This window comes from Halichoerus grypus, chromosome 1, assembly GCF_964656455.1.
Source record: "Halichoerus grypus chromosome 1, mHalGry1.hap1.1, whole genome shotgun sequence".
NCBI lineage: Eukaryota > Metazoa > Chordata > Mammalia > Carnivora > Phocidae > Halichoerus > Halichoerus grypus.
In genome coordinates, this window is record NC_135712.1 from 115,351,281 (window position 1) to 115,363,626 (window position 12,346).

The 12,346-nt window shown below is 32.6% G+C and overlaps 1 long non-coding RNA gene across 1 annotated transcript in view; it reads right to left on the reverse strand.

Moving 5' to 3' along the window:
- The window catches only part of LOC118529453 (uncharacterized), a 306,217-nt gene extending 294,875 nt beyond the window's left edge, over positions 1 to 11,342 (reverse strand). Inside the window, exon 1 of the long non-coding RNA XR_013447139.1 lies at positions 11,270 to 11,342. This is a non-coding gene — a long non-coding RNA (uncharacterized LOC118529453). The remainder of the gene's footprint in view (positions 1 to 11,269) is intronic.
- Positions 11,343 to 12,346: the final 1,004 nt, after the last annotated feature.

The following is a 12,346-nucleotide window of genomic DNA, read 5'->3' on the forward strand; positions in this document are numbered from 1 at the left end:
AAGCTTTCCTGCTAAGACAGGAACATCACAAGGGTATCTTCTCTAACCACTCCTTTTCAACATACTAATGGAAATTCTATACAGATAAATTAGGCAAGGAAAAGCAATACAAGCCATTCAGATTGGAAAGGAAGAAGGAAAACTGTCTCTGTTTGCAGGTGATATGTTCTTATGTATAGAAAATCCTAAGAAATCCCTCCCCCCCACAAAAAAAAAAACCTCTTAGAACTAATGAATGAATTCAGTAAAACTACAGTATACAAAATCAATACAAAACTGTGTTGCATTTCTAAACACCACAAAAATACTATTTGAAAAAGAAATAAAAAACAATCCCACTTACAATAGCAACAAAAATAATAAACTTAGGAATAAATTTAACCAAGGTGAAAGATCTATAAACTGAAAACTGAAAGACAATGATGAAAGAAATTGAAGAAAACATATGTAAATGGAAAGACATCTCATGTTCAGGGATCAGAATAATTAATATTAAAATATCCATACTACCCAAAGCCATTTATAAATTCCATGCAATCCCAATCAAGATTCCAAGTGCATTTTTTACATAGGTAGGAAAAAGAATCCTGAAATTTGTATGGAACTGCAAAAGATCCGAAGTAGTCAAAGCAATCCTGAGAAAGAACAAAGTGGGAAACATTATACTTCCTAATTTCAAGCTATATTATGAAGCTGTTGTAATCAAAACAGTATGGTACTAACATAAAAATAGGTATATAGACTGGTAGAACAGAATAGAGAGCACAGAAATAAGCCCATGCATATATGGTCAACTAATATTGGAAAAAGAAACCAATACTACTCAATGGAGAAAAGACCATGTATCTTCAATAAATGGCACTGGGAAAATTGAATATTCCACATAGAAAAAAGAAATTAAACCCCTATTTTCACCACTTACAAAAATTAACTCAAAATGGATTAAAGACTTCAAAGACTGAAACTATAGGGGCTGGGTGGCTCAGTTGGTTAAACATCTGCCTTTAGCTCAGGTCATGACCCCAGGGTCTGGGACTGAGCCCAACACAGCGGAGAGTCGGCTTCTCCCTCTCCCTCTGCTGCTCTCTCTGCTTGTGCTCTCTCTGTCAAATAAAATCTTAAAAAAAAAAAAAAAAAGGACTGAAAACTTATAAAACTAGAAGAAAACATAGGAAAAATGCTCCTTAACATGGGTCTTGGTGATGATTTTTTTCAATATTTTTATACATTAGAATAAGAAATAGTTTTTAATCCTGAGTTGAGTAGGCTAAAATCATGGCAATAGTTAAGTTATTAAATCATGGATTCTTTTATGGGATTTCTCTATCTTTTCTGTGGAGGACATGAATAATTTATACATGTAAGCCTCAATGAGAGGAAACTTCACTTTAACCTGAGTGTTATTGACCAGGAGATATTTAAAAATGAGAAATAAGAAACAGTTACATGTACTATTGTTGTTGTTGTTATTATTATTATTATGTAAAGATATTCCTGCCTACTTTCATCCTAGAAGAAAATATTCATTCATCCTAAGAAGAAAAATCCTAAAATTCCTACAAGAGAATAGAAGGCACTGACGAAACATAAGACTGTTCCCTGTCTCACTCACTCACTAGGAATTAAACTTAAAAATCAGTATTAAATTATATATGTCTACATGAATTCAATATTAATTATATACGAATTAAATAGCATTTTTACTACTTTTTTATTTTATTTGCTGCTTTCTATATGAATAAACCCTTTACCGTTTGGAGCAGATGAAGCACTTCAAGTATTCAAAAGAGGGTGTTTAGCATATTGCTAGGAGACCACATTCACATCCTCTATAATAACAGTAGTAATTATGTGCTTCCTGGTGCAGGGCATTAGAAACACAGCCAGTTATGTCTCAGCATGCCACAGAATTAACTCAGACAATCTTTATCATCTATTTCAAGCAGCTCATCTGCCAAGCTGACCTATACTGTAATCAAACTAAATTGTATACTTTTGCTACATTCGCATTTTATTTTCAATTTTCATACACACACTTCTCATTCATTCTCTGAAATAGCCTTGCTGTAAGACTCAGTAAATGAATTTTCTCCCCTCAATTTCTAGTTCAATAAAAAAGCATAAATTTCTGAAAGTTAGAAGTCCCAGTATAGCTTTCATTTTTTTTTCAATTTCAGTGAAGTATCTTCCTATTTCATTTCTTAAGTAAAGACAGAATCATCTAAATTATGCCTTTAGCATTTACATTGTTTGAAGGAACTAGTACATTTTTGCCAATCGAGGTCAAGTCCTCAAATTATTTTTAATAATACCATCAAGTGTTAAAAAGTACTCACTTTAAAATTTTGAGGCATTAAGTGTCCTTTCTACTCATAGGTGAGGCTGTTGTCTTGGAGGCATAGCATTCCCAATTCATTTTATGAAAATGTTCAACCCCTCTTTACCTTGCTGCTCTTATTTGTAACATGAACGTAATACTTACTGCTTAGTGTTTTTAAAGGTGATAATTTCTTAAATGTATGTGAAGCATTTAGTGTTAGCAACATGTAGGTGGTCAATGAATGGCCATCACTATAATTCTTTATTACTGTTGAGGAATACAATATACATTTTCTCTCTCCAACTTTGATCAGCCAGTAGATTTAAAATAAAATCCTGCCTTTTATTTGAAAGTTTGTGTGTATAGGTGAAAAAAATATGTATATGTAGAATTTCATAATGGAAGTTTACTGCTTATTCATAGCCATATATTTCCTTATGATTGATATGGTATTGAGTTTTTTAAAGCATATCCTTAAAATTTGTAAGGATTTTATATAACAGTTCTAGCTTTCATGCTTGAAATAAGCCTCCTTACTGTGGCTGACTTTAATCACTCTAAACAACATACTAAGCTCTCTTACTAGGGAGGCTAAGATAATGGCAGATATATTTCTTTTGAAAAATCCCTGGGATCAGGTCCTCTGAGGTTAAATGCCCTAAATAAACAATATGGCTATAATGTGGATGGTGCTTCTTTTACCCCAAACATGTTATTGCAGAGGCCACTCATTAGGCAATGAGTTGAGCCTACTTCAATATTTGTTCTCTTTTCTAGTGTTAGGATAGCTGGGTTTTACCTTAAACTGCAAATCCCAGCCTTCTCTGCAGGTAGTGTGGCCTGGTTACTAAGTTCTGGCCATTGGCACATAACATGACTGTGCTGTGCACCAGCTTCTTGGAGATCTCATAAAAGGTCTTTTCCTCCTTCACCCTCTTCTTCCTACCTATTGCCTAGAATGAAGAACTGATAAATAGATCTTCATCTATGATCTTGGACCTTGCATTACATTTTAAAGATCAGAACAGAGAGAAAAGAAGCAAAAGAGGTAAAACAAACAAAAAACTACTAATTCATGGGTCTTGTGGAACCACCACAGACTCCTGGTCAGCTTGTATCTTAATTTCTTTTTTGTCACTCAAAACTAAGCTTTGTTCTTACTTTAGTAACCCTACACTGAGTTTTATCTATCATGGAGGCAAACCTGACACTTCTATTATGAAGTATCTTTATTTTTCTATAACTTGTTTTCCCTAGGAAATTTCAGTAACTTTTAAACTCCAATTGCAGAGTATCCATTTTACTATTGGGCAAGTTCTAAAACTTGTTTCTATTGTAAATTGTTCATAAGAGGATATAGCTTACTTTTTTTTGTAAGTTGTAAAATAAACAATATTTTAACCCAGTGTTGAAAACCTTGAGGACATCTTTTTCCTACCATAATTTGGTTATTGATACCTAACTGCTGATAATAAAAGGTAAAAATTAAATTAGGTTCATGCCATATTTTCTCCAAAACAAAATTATATTATTTGAGATATATTTATTGATAACATTTAAAATCTTTTTAAAAACTATTTGGTTGCATTTGCAGGAAGACAGAACTCTAGAACCTTAGATTACTTGGCATGGTTTCAAACCATAGAAAAAGGCACAGCAATAACACCTATACTTTAGTTTTTTCATACTCAGTTATTTTTAATCAATTATTTCATAGTGAAGCTATGGATGGGATTAACAACAGATTAAAATCTGCAAAGGAAGAAATTGAAGCTATAGTAACCTAAACAATTCAAAATGAAATAAATTAAACATAAGATTAGTGAACTGTGGGGAAAATTGAAGTAGGCAAATAAATGTATAATTGGAGTCTCCAAAAGAAAAGAGTGAAAGTGGAGACCAAAAAATTGAAGAAATAATGGCCATAATTGTTCAAAATTTGATGAAAAATTTAAATTTATATTTATGAAGCCAGGAAGTTGGGAAGTGAGCGCTTAGTAGAATCATGCCTCCTGTAGTCACTCGGAACATAGACCCAGATTATAGAAAATGACAAAACTGTAGACTGTGAAATCCATAGAAGGTGACTCTAGGTCTTTGAAATTCTGTTCTGTCACTGAGAAATCAAAGAACAAGCTAAATGAACCCAAATTGTCTTTTAGTTTTAGATTATGTGATTCTGGGTATAATGGACAAAATGAACATTGGGCATGGTTGTGAAATACAATAAAGCAGAGGCAGCCTCTCTAGGAAAGATATGTTCTCACAGCAAAAACTTAAGCTTCCGGAATGAATGAACTGACAAATGTTTGATCTCTGCTCTACAATCAAGATTCCATTAGAAGGCATTAATATCTTCTAGAGCTTGTCTTCTGTAAGTCAATGATTGTGCTGTAGGAATCTCCCCCCAATCATATTACATGTTATTAAGTCATTCATTAAGGGATATAATTATTCACACAAAAATGGGTTCACTTCACAGCTTTTAAATGTACTTTATAATATATTATTTTTAATTAGAGGTCATCTGTTACAACTCAGTTTATTAATGCTTAGCCTCTTATGGATGGAAATTGGCTCCAAATTAGCAGTCTACAAGCCTAGAATCCTCTTCATCATAATATAATCTACTGTAAATATATTTAACAAAAATTGAACGTGGTTGTTGGGTAAAAAGAACATTTATCGTCCTACTTACTGACTTCATAAACCATTATTCATATTTTCTTTATGAAACAAAGACAAATTCATTTCAGTTTCTGTAATCTAGTCAGAATTATACTACTAATACTTTTGCTAGTAATTTTGTTATAAGTTAATTAACAGCTGACATTGATTTTGATTATTTACATTTATAGCATTTAAATGTTCTCATAAAGGAGTTCCTTTGAAAAAATATATTTAAATTTTATCATGAAATTTGAAGTTTTTTACAAAAAAATTTGTAAAGAAATTCTCAGTGACTCACAGGGAGATTAAAATTTGAAATTCTCATCTCAGCTTTTAATTCACCTACAGAGTGGTGCTAGGCAAGGCACCTAACCTCATTGATCCTTCATCTGTAAAACTGGATTGGTTAAAAACATGGCTGTAAAGAGCTGTAAGTAAAAATAAGTAGCTATTAGAGAATGAATTCCAACTTTTACTCCATAAAAATCAAAGGAATCTAATTGCTATTGTTTAGCATGAATCATCAACCCTGAAGCAAGCAGTTAATAGAAGTATTATGAGTCATGGACCCTTTGTAAGTCTTTGAAACTCATTAATCTGACACAAAGCTGATGAATTAAATAAAAAAAACTACATTGATTAAAAACAGATCATAAAGATCAAGTTGAATTCAATATTTAGAACATAAGTTCCCAAAACATCAGGAACATTATAATCCATAATCTGTATCTGTGCTTATGCTGATTACTATAAATATGATTTGATGCTTCTTGCACTTAGCTGGGTCAAGGCAGAATAATTAAGTGTATATAATACATGGTACAATGAGCAATATATGCCTATATCGGGGGAAAAGGAATTTTAATCCCTTTGCCTCCACAAAATAAATAAGGGAAAAAATATATGTTAGCTCAGGACCACCCTTCCCGATGAGAAGTGAAGGCCTGGTGGGAGTTTAAGGATAAAAGAGAGGTGTGATTCAAGGTGCTTCTAAATAAATTGACATGGTAGTGTCCCCCTGTCATAAACTTCCCACTCATCTGAGGTGTTTGTGTTGGTTGTGAAAAATCCTGAATTTGAGTTAGGTACTTCTTAGTGAATTTCAAAAACATGAAAAGATTGTCCCAGAAGAGAAAATGACTATGTTTTCTTAGTGGTTTAATTCATAACTGCAAGTTTTAACTTACTATTTACTACTATTAGTGTGTAGCATTCTAATGTATTCATAAAACATAAGAAAACCACAGGATTTCTTTGCAAGAAGTCAACTATAAACAGAATAGGAGTAGGAGGCCTTCTTCCTTTCTATACTCTTTTCCAAAAATTTTAAGATATTGATATAGATCAGAAAAAAAAAAATCCCTTTTCCCATAACTAAACATGTCAGGATTCATATTGGTGACAAATCCAGCATTTTCTGTTTAAAAATGGTAAAATGTCTAACTCTCCATTTGTGCCTGCCATTTCTTATACTTACCTTGATTGCTGCTCATCTGGGGAGGGATAAGTTTTAGCTACTACATTGCTGGTTGTGAGTTAAGTAAGAGAAAGCATGCATGGATCTGTAAAATTCCATCATGACTTAAGACTCTGGCACAGATATACAGACAGAATTTCACTATTGCCATCCTCATGGATGGAAACTGAAGCTCAGGTCAATGGCTTGAGCATTCACCTATCACATTGAAGACAGCCATCAGTACACTGGAAGCATATTACTTTGAAGGGTATTTATTTTCTCTTTATTAGATTTGCCTTTAAGTCTAGACATTTAGGAAAATATAAAATCATTAACCAAATTAAGAATGTCATTTGAGATTATTTCCCAATAAGTAAAAAAAAAAAAAACAAAAAAACCCAAACAACAAAAAACTACCATTGCAGCAACATAAAATCAACCGAAACAAAATATTATTTCATCTCAAATTCCACATGAAAGTTGTGAATCACAGTTTTTGACACAGCAAGTACTATTTCCTTTTTTTAAATTGTTTGAGGTTATAAAAATATGTTGATACTACTCATATCTTTGTATCCTAGATGTTTTGTCTTTTATTTACTGAACATCCGTGTATTTTTTTTCCATAGATTTTTCTTACTTTGTATTTAGAAAGCATACTTCTAGCATTAATAAAAACGGTAGCTAAAAATTCAATGAACTGACATGAGAATCTTAATTTTAAAAATTATCCTCCTGAAATTACTGTCATCATATTGATATGCTTTAGTTTTAAAATCACCTTAAAATCTGAAATATAACTTCTCTGATATGCATACACACCTGTTAAGAAAAAGAATTCCATAAACTTAATTTCAGCAAGATTCGATTATCTTGCTTGATATTATACACCTGTGCATTGTCTTTCAAAGGCTTACAATTCAAGGTCTTTGTAGAGAAGAGGTTAATGATAAAATTAGCCTAATGAATTATTTAAAGCAAACCATAAACCCGATAAACACTAATCTCTTCTTGTTAGATAAAACACCAGGAGACATGGGCTTTGGGTTTGCATTGAATTGAATTCAAATCTCAACCCCTCCCTAACTCTTCCTTATCAGTAAAGTAGAATATAATACTTCACCTTCAGGATGAAACTAGAAATAAAAACATAAATCATCTAGCTTAGACTTGATCACAGAGAGGGTGCTGAACAGATATTAACTCATATTCTTACAATTAATACATGACTAGATGCTCGTTTTATGAATTTTGCTTAAGTTCTTGAGTGCTGCTAAGACAGAAGAGGAAGTGTGTGCTGGCAGGTATGTACTTTGTAGGCCCTGGGGGAGTCCAGACACAAGTATTTGTTAATAAACAAGATTTCTGAGAGAACCTGGGACCAAAGTACATTCCCAAGAACATCCTGGGTGTTACCATTTTCCCACCATACAGAGAAAGTCTCCAGTGGAAGAGAATGAAACCACTCTGCAGAGAAAGGCAGATGCCTTCCTATGTGTCTGTGTGTGTGTGAATGAAGAAAAAACAGATTATCCTGAGTGTTTGAGTCACTTTCAGGTTTATCCCTGCACTTCTTGTAGTTTAATACTTTTTCATCTATTACAATTTATGAGCCAACAAAAGCCTCAATTCTTAACTTAAGCTAGGAAGTTGGGTTTCTACCACTTACAAAGAAAAAAAAAACCTAAATATTTCCATTATGTCAATGACATATGAACTTGTAGAAAACCTACATTTAAGTACTGACTCAGTTTATACCAGGTATCTAAGACAGAGAAAAATCACAACCTCTTGAAATCTCATGGTCTGCATGTATCAATTGGGAATAATTCTATCTGCCTCCCAGCACTGGGCTTTGTCCAAATTAAGCACTTTTATCATGATTTCTACTAAAAGTAATTTTTAAAAACTTTTTTTTTTTTTTTAAAGATTTTATTTATTTATTTGAGACAGAGAGAGAGAGCACATGAGAGGGGTGAGGGTCATAGGGAGAAGCAGGCTCCCTGCCGAGCAGGGAGCCCGATGCGGGACTCGATCCAGGGACTCCAGGATCATGACCTGAGCCGAAGGCAGTCGCTTAACCAACTGAGCCACCCAGGCGCCCTAAAAACTCTTTTTCCTAGTTACTTACATGCCTATAACCAGGGAGCTATTGTTTTTATGTGGGGAAAAAGACTTCATGAATGCCAAGTTAACTAAGCAAAACCCACTGAACCAATTGAAAGTTATGACCAAGGACCTCCTAGTCCTAATTTTGCCTTCATTGTGTTGTTGTAAGATCACAAGTAAATAATTCAACCTTTCTGTTTTCTCAGAGATGATGAAAGCCCAAAGTGACCTCTCTACTGATATTATAAAATGCCTCCTAAATGCTTGAGTTTGTTCATATTATTTCTCTTAATTAAATGTAAAGTACAGAGTTCAAGGATGTTAAATATACTGGCAGTTACTTCCCATTAAAATAATATAAAATGTCTCCTTCTGGTTTATCAGGGTTTTATTCCTCTTTCATATTCTTGTCTTTTGTTATTGGTATGAATAAATGTTAAAGCTTGTCAGTAATTTAAGACGAAATTAGATTATTTTAAAATATAGTATCACCTTTCCTTGAAAATTCACAAACTGGATTCATTTAGGTCTTTGTGTGGTCTCTCAAAGTAAGTATAGGATATTTTGAGTTCTGCTTTCTTAATGTAACTATATAGTTGGTTGCTACCCTGTAATTAATATGAAGCTATTCTACTTAGAGTATTAAAAAAGAAACACATATTTGACAGCTTGCATTTTCCAGTTCAGCTACTAATTAAAAAAAAAAAAAAAAAAGGAAAAAGGAAAGCTCAGCATTTATTTGAGAATGTCACTTTGTAATATCTGCACAATGTGCAAGATATAGTCATTCATAGCCCCCAAAATAAAATACAAGGTGACAGACATATCACTATATAGCCTCACTGTCATCTACTTAGAGATTAAGATATTTTGATAATTTGGCTATTCTAGAGACAGAGCTAGGAACAGAGAAAAGAGACTGGACCATGATACCAAGCCCTGATATTAATTTTGTTTTTAGTAATTTCTACAATACAGGAACTGTTATGTCTTATCTGGACATGACTTTCCTAATCCTTAAACCAAAGAATTTTGGGTAAATTATTTTTAGTATCCCTTTGAATAATACATTTTTAAAATCCTAATTTTAGGTATTTTATTTACATTATAGGAGGTTTACATTTTTCCAAATATTAAGTTGAACAAAATATAGTTAATACTTAACTTTTTGGAACATAATGTAATCTTTCAACTATGTTTCCAATAGATAAATAATCGAAGAATTGCAAATTACTCAAACATGTGAAAAATTGTTCAACAACCCTGTCACAAACACTCATTTATATGAGATTTTTTTTCTTACATCAAATAGAAAAAAAATGAACATTAACTTTTATGGGTGCAAAAGAATTCTCTATCAGGTATTTAGTGTTGGTAGCTTAATCAATGTAGCATCGCTTAAGGAATGTTTTACTCAATACTGTTTATATCCTAGAATTACAATCATAGGAATTTATTAAGGACAATTCAGATTTGTCATGAAGATTTATGGACAAGGATATTCATGGTTGAATTATTGTGAAATAAGAAAATTTACAAAGGTGTAAGCTGAAGGAATTTTTTTTCCCAAACACATTGGAGGAGGTTACCTCTTACTTACTTTTTGTCTATTACTTCAGAAATGATCTTTCTGCCTACCTACCTTACAGAATATTTTCTATTATTGCAAAAAAGGATCATATCATATATACTATACTGCAACTTTACATATCACATATACAATCATATTTACTCCAATAGTCCTAACGACTAAGTAATAAAATCTCACCATTGAGTTTAACAACTCTCAGTGGTTCCCAATGGTAGGCATCATGAAGACTGCAGTTTTATGATGTTATAAGCAATGCTTCAATTACTTTTTTGAGGATATACCTATATAAAGTTGTTTTCAAATACTTGTTTTGTATATACTTCACAGTGCATATGAAAAATCACAATTGATAATTTTGAATTATTAGCCACGTAAAGTGTTTTTCCCATACCTATTCCTAAACTCACCTTGAAAATAATGTCATTATTACTTAGTAAATGCAATAATATTTTGTTTAAAAGTAGATAAAAACTTACTTTTAATAAGGTTATCTTAAAGCTGATAGATATAAAGTGCCTTGCATTTTGTTATAGATAATACAACACCAATAAAAAGGATAAAACTAGAAATAAATTCACACATTTTAAGAAATATTGTACCAAAATTCCACTAATTTATCTAATTAATTTTAAGTCAAAAGTAAAATTTGTAACTCTGAAATTTTAAAAAATATCCTTTTTAGGGATCTTCTCCATATTGGAGCCATAGAAATAAAGATAAATTGGAATTAAGACATGTTTGTGATAAGTTCTTGATGGAAAAAATTAACATTTCAACACATTATGTGTTTCTTTAATTCCCTTGCAGAGCAAGAGTTTTTACCCACAGCAGTTGAAAAACTAGGCTTTTAAAAAAATTTTCTCTTGACAGTAAAAGATTTTTACTCAAATGTCAGTTTAATAACATTGAAAAGTTAATAAGATATTGACATACAACTTAAGGTATTTCTCTACTTTATCAAAGAACTACTGGCTATTTCAAGGAAATATTTGAAAAGCTTTGATTCTATGTCAACTTAGACCTTTATCGTCCCCATAAATAACTCTGCATTTAATTGTCATATCTCTATACATTAAAAAAACAACAATTTGTCTGATTATATAGATCTTCATAGACTTACCTTTATCCTTTCTCTGTCAGTAGCTGAGAGAGAGTGGGCTCTAAAGCATGAATCACAGCTTCCTTCAGCTGTGGCTCATAGGCAAATGATTGGCTCTTCAAGCTTTCCTTGTTTTATAGACAAATTATAAATACTAAAATGTGTTTACAAAAAGCATATTGCATGCATTAAATATGATCATGCATGTATAGACAGGATTTAGCACAACTCCTGATAATAATATGCTCAATAAAATATTATTATAATTATATTTTCCTTTAAGGTATTATATCATTGAATCCACATTCTAAATATAAGTATGAGCAAATCACTCACAAGCTTTGTAATTCAACTACTATTAGTTATATTTATATGTAACACACTTCACAATCAAATAAAACATACTAATATACTGTGACACCTCCCAGAAATAATGTACAAATTCCAGAACAAATATTTGGACCAGATCACAGGTATTGTACTTCCTAGGCCACAGTTTATAATGCTTTTCTGCTTGTACTCAAACAGTTTTACGGCACTAGTGAACAGCTGCTAGATCCCCTTGCAAGTGAAATCTATAAGCAGATAGTTAAGGCAGTGGCGCTCAAGTGGAGCTCCTGGACCAGCCGTATCCGCATCACCTGGAACTTGTTAGAAATATTACTATTTAGGCCCCAGCCCAGACCTGCTAAATCTGAACTCTGGGGGTGGGGTCCAGCAGTGCGATTTTGAGCCGGCCCTCCAGGTGATTCTGATGCATGCTCTAGTTTGAGAGCCACTGGTTTAGGCTAGATACCAGGGCATTGTTGGCCAGAAAAATCTGGCAAAAAGTGTTTGTGAATGCTCAGCTCCTGATAACCCCCAGCCCTCATTATCCTCACAAATAAGATGGACATAGCCTGTTTCACACCAGAAAGGTAAATCACCAAGCCCCAGAAAGGAATAAACACAAGAAAAATAGAGAAGGAAGATATTCTTCTCACGATTAAAACAAACAAACCAAAAACTACAAAATAATATGAAACAACAAACAAGTCTGCCAAACTAGCGAGGAACATACTCCATTCCTAGAGAGGCAAGTCAACAAACACTGCACAT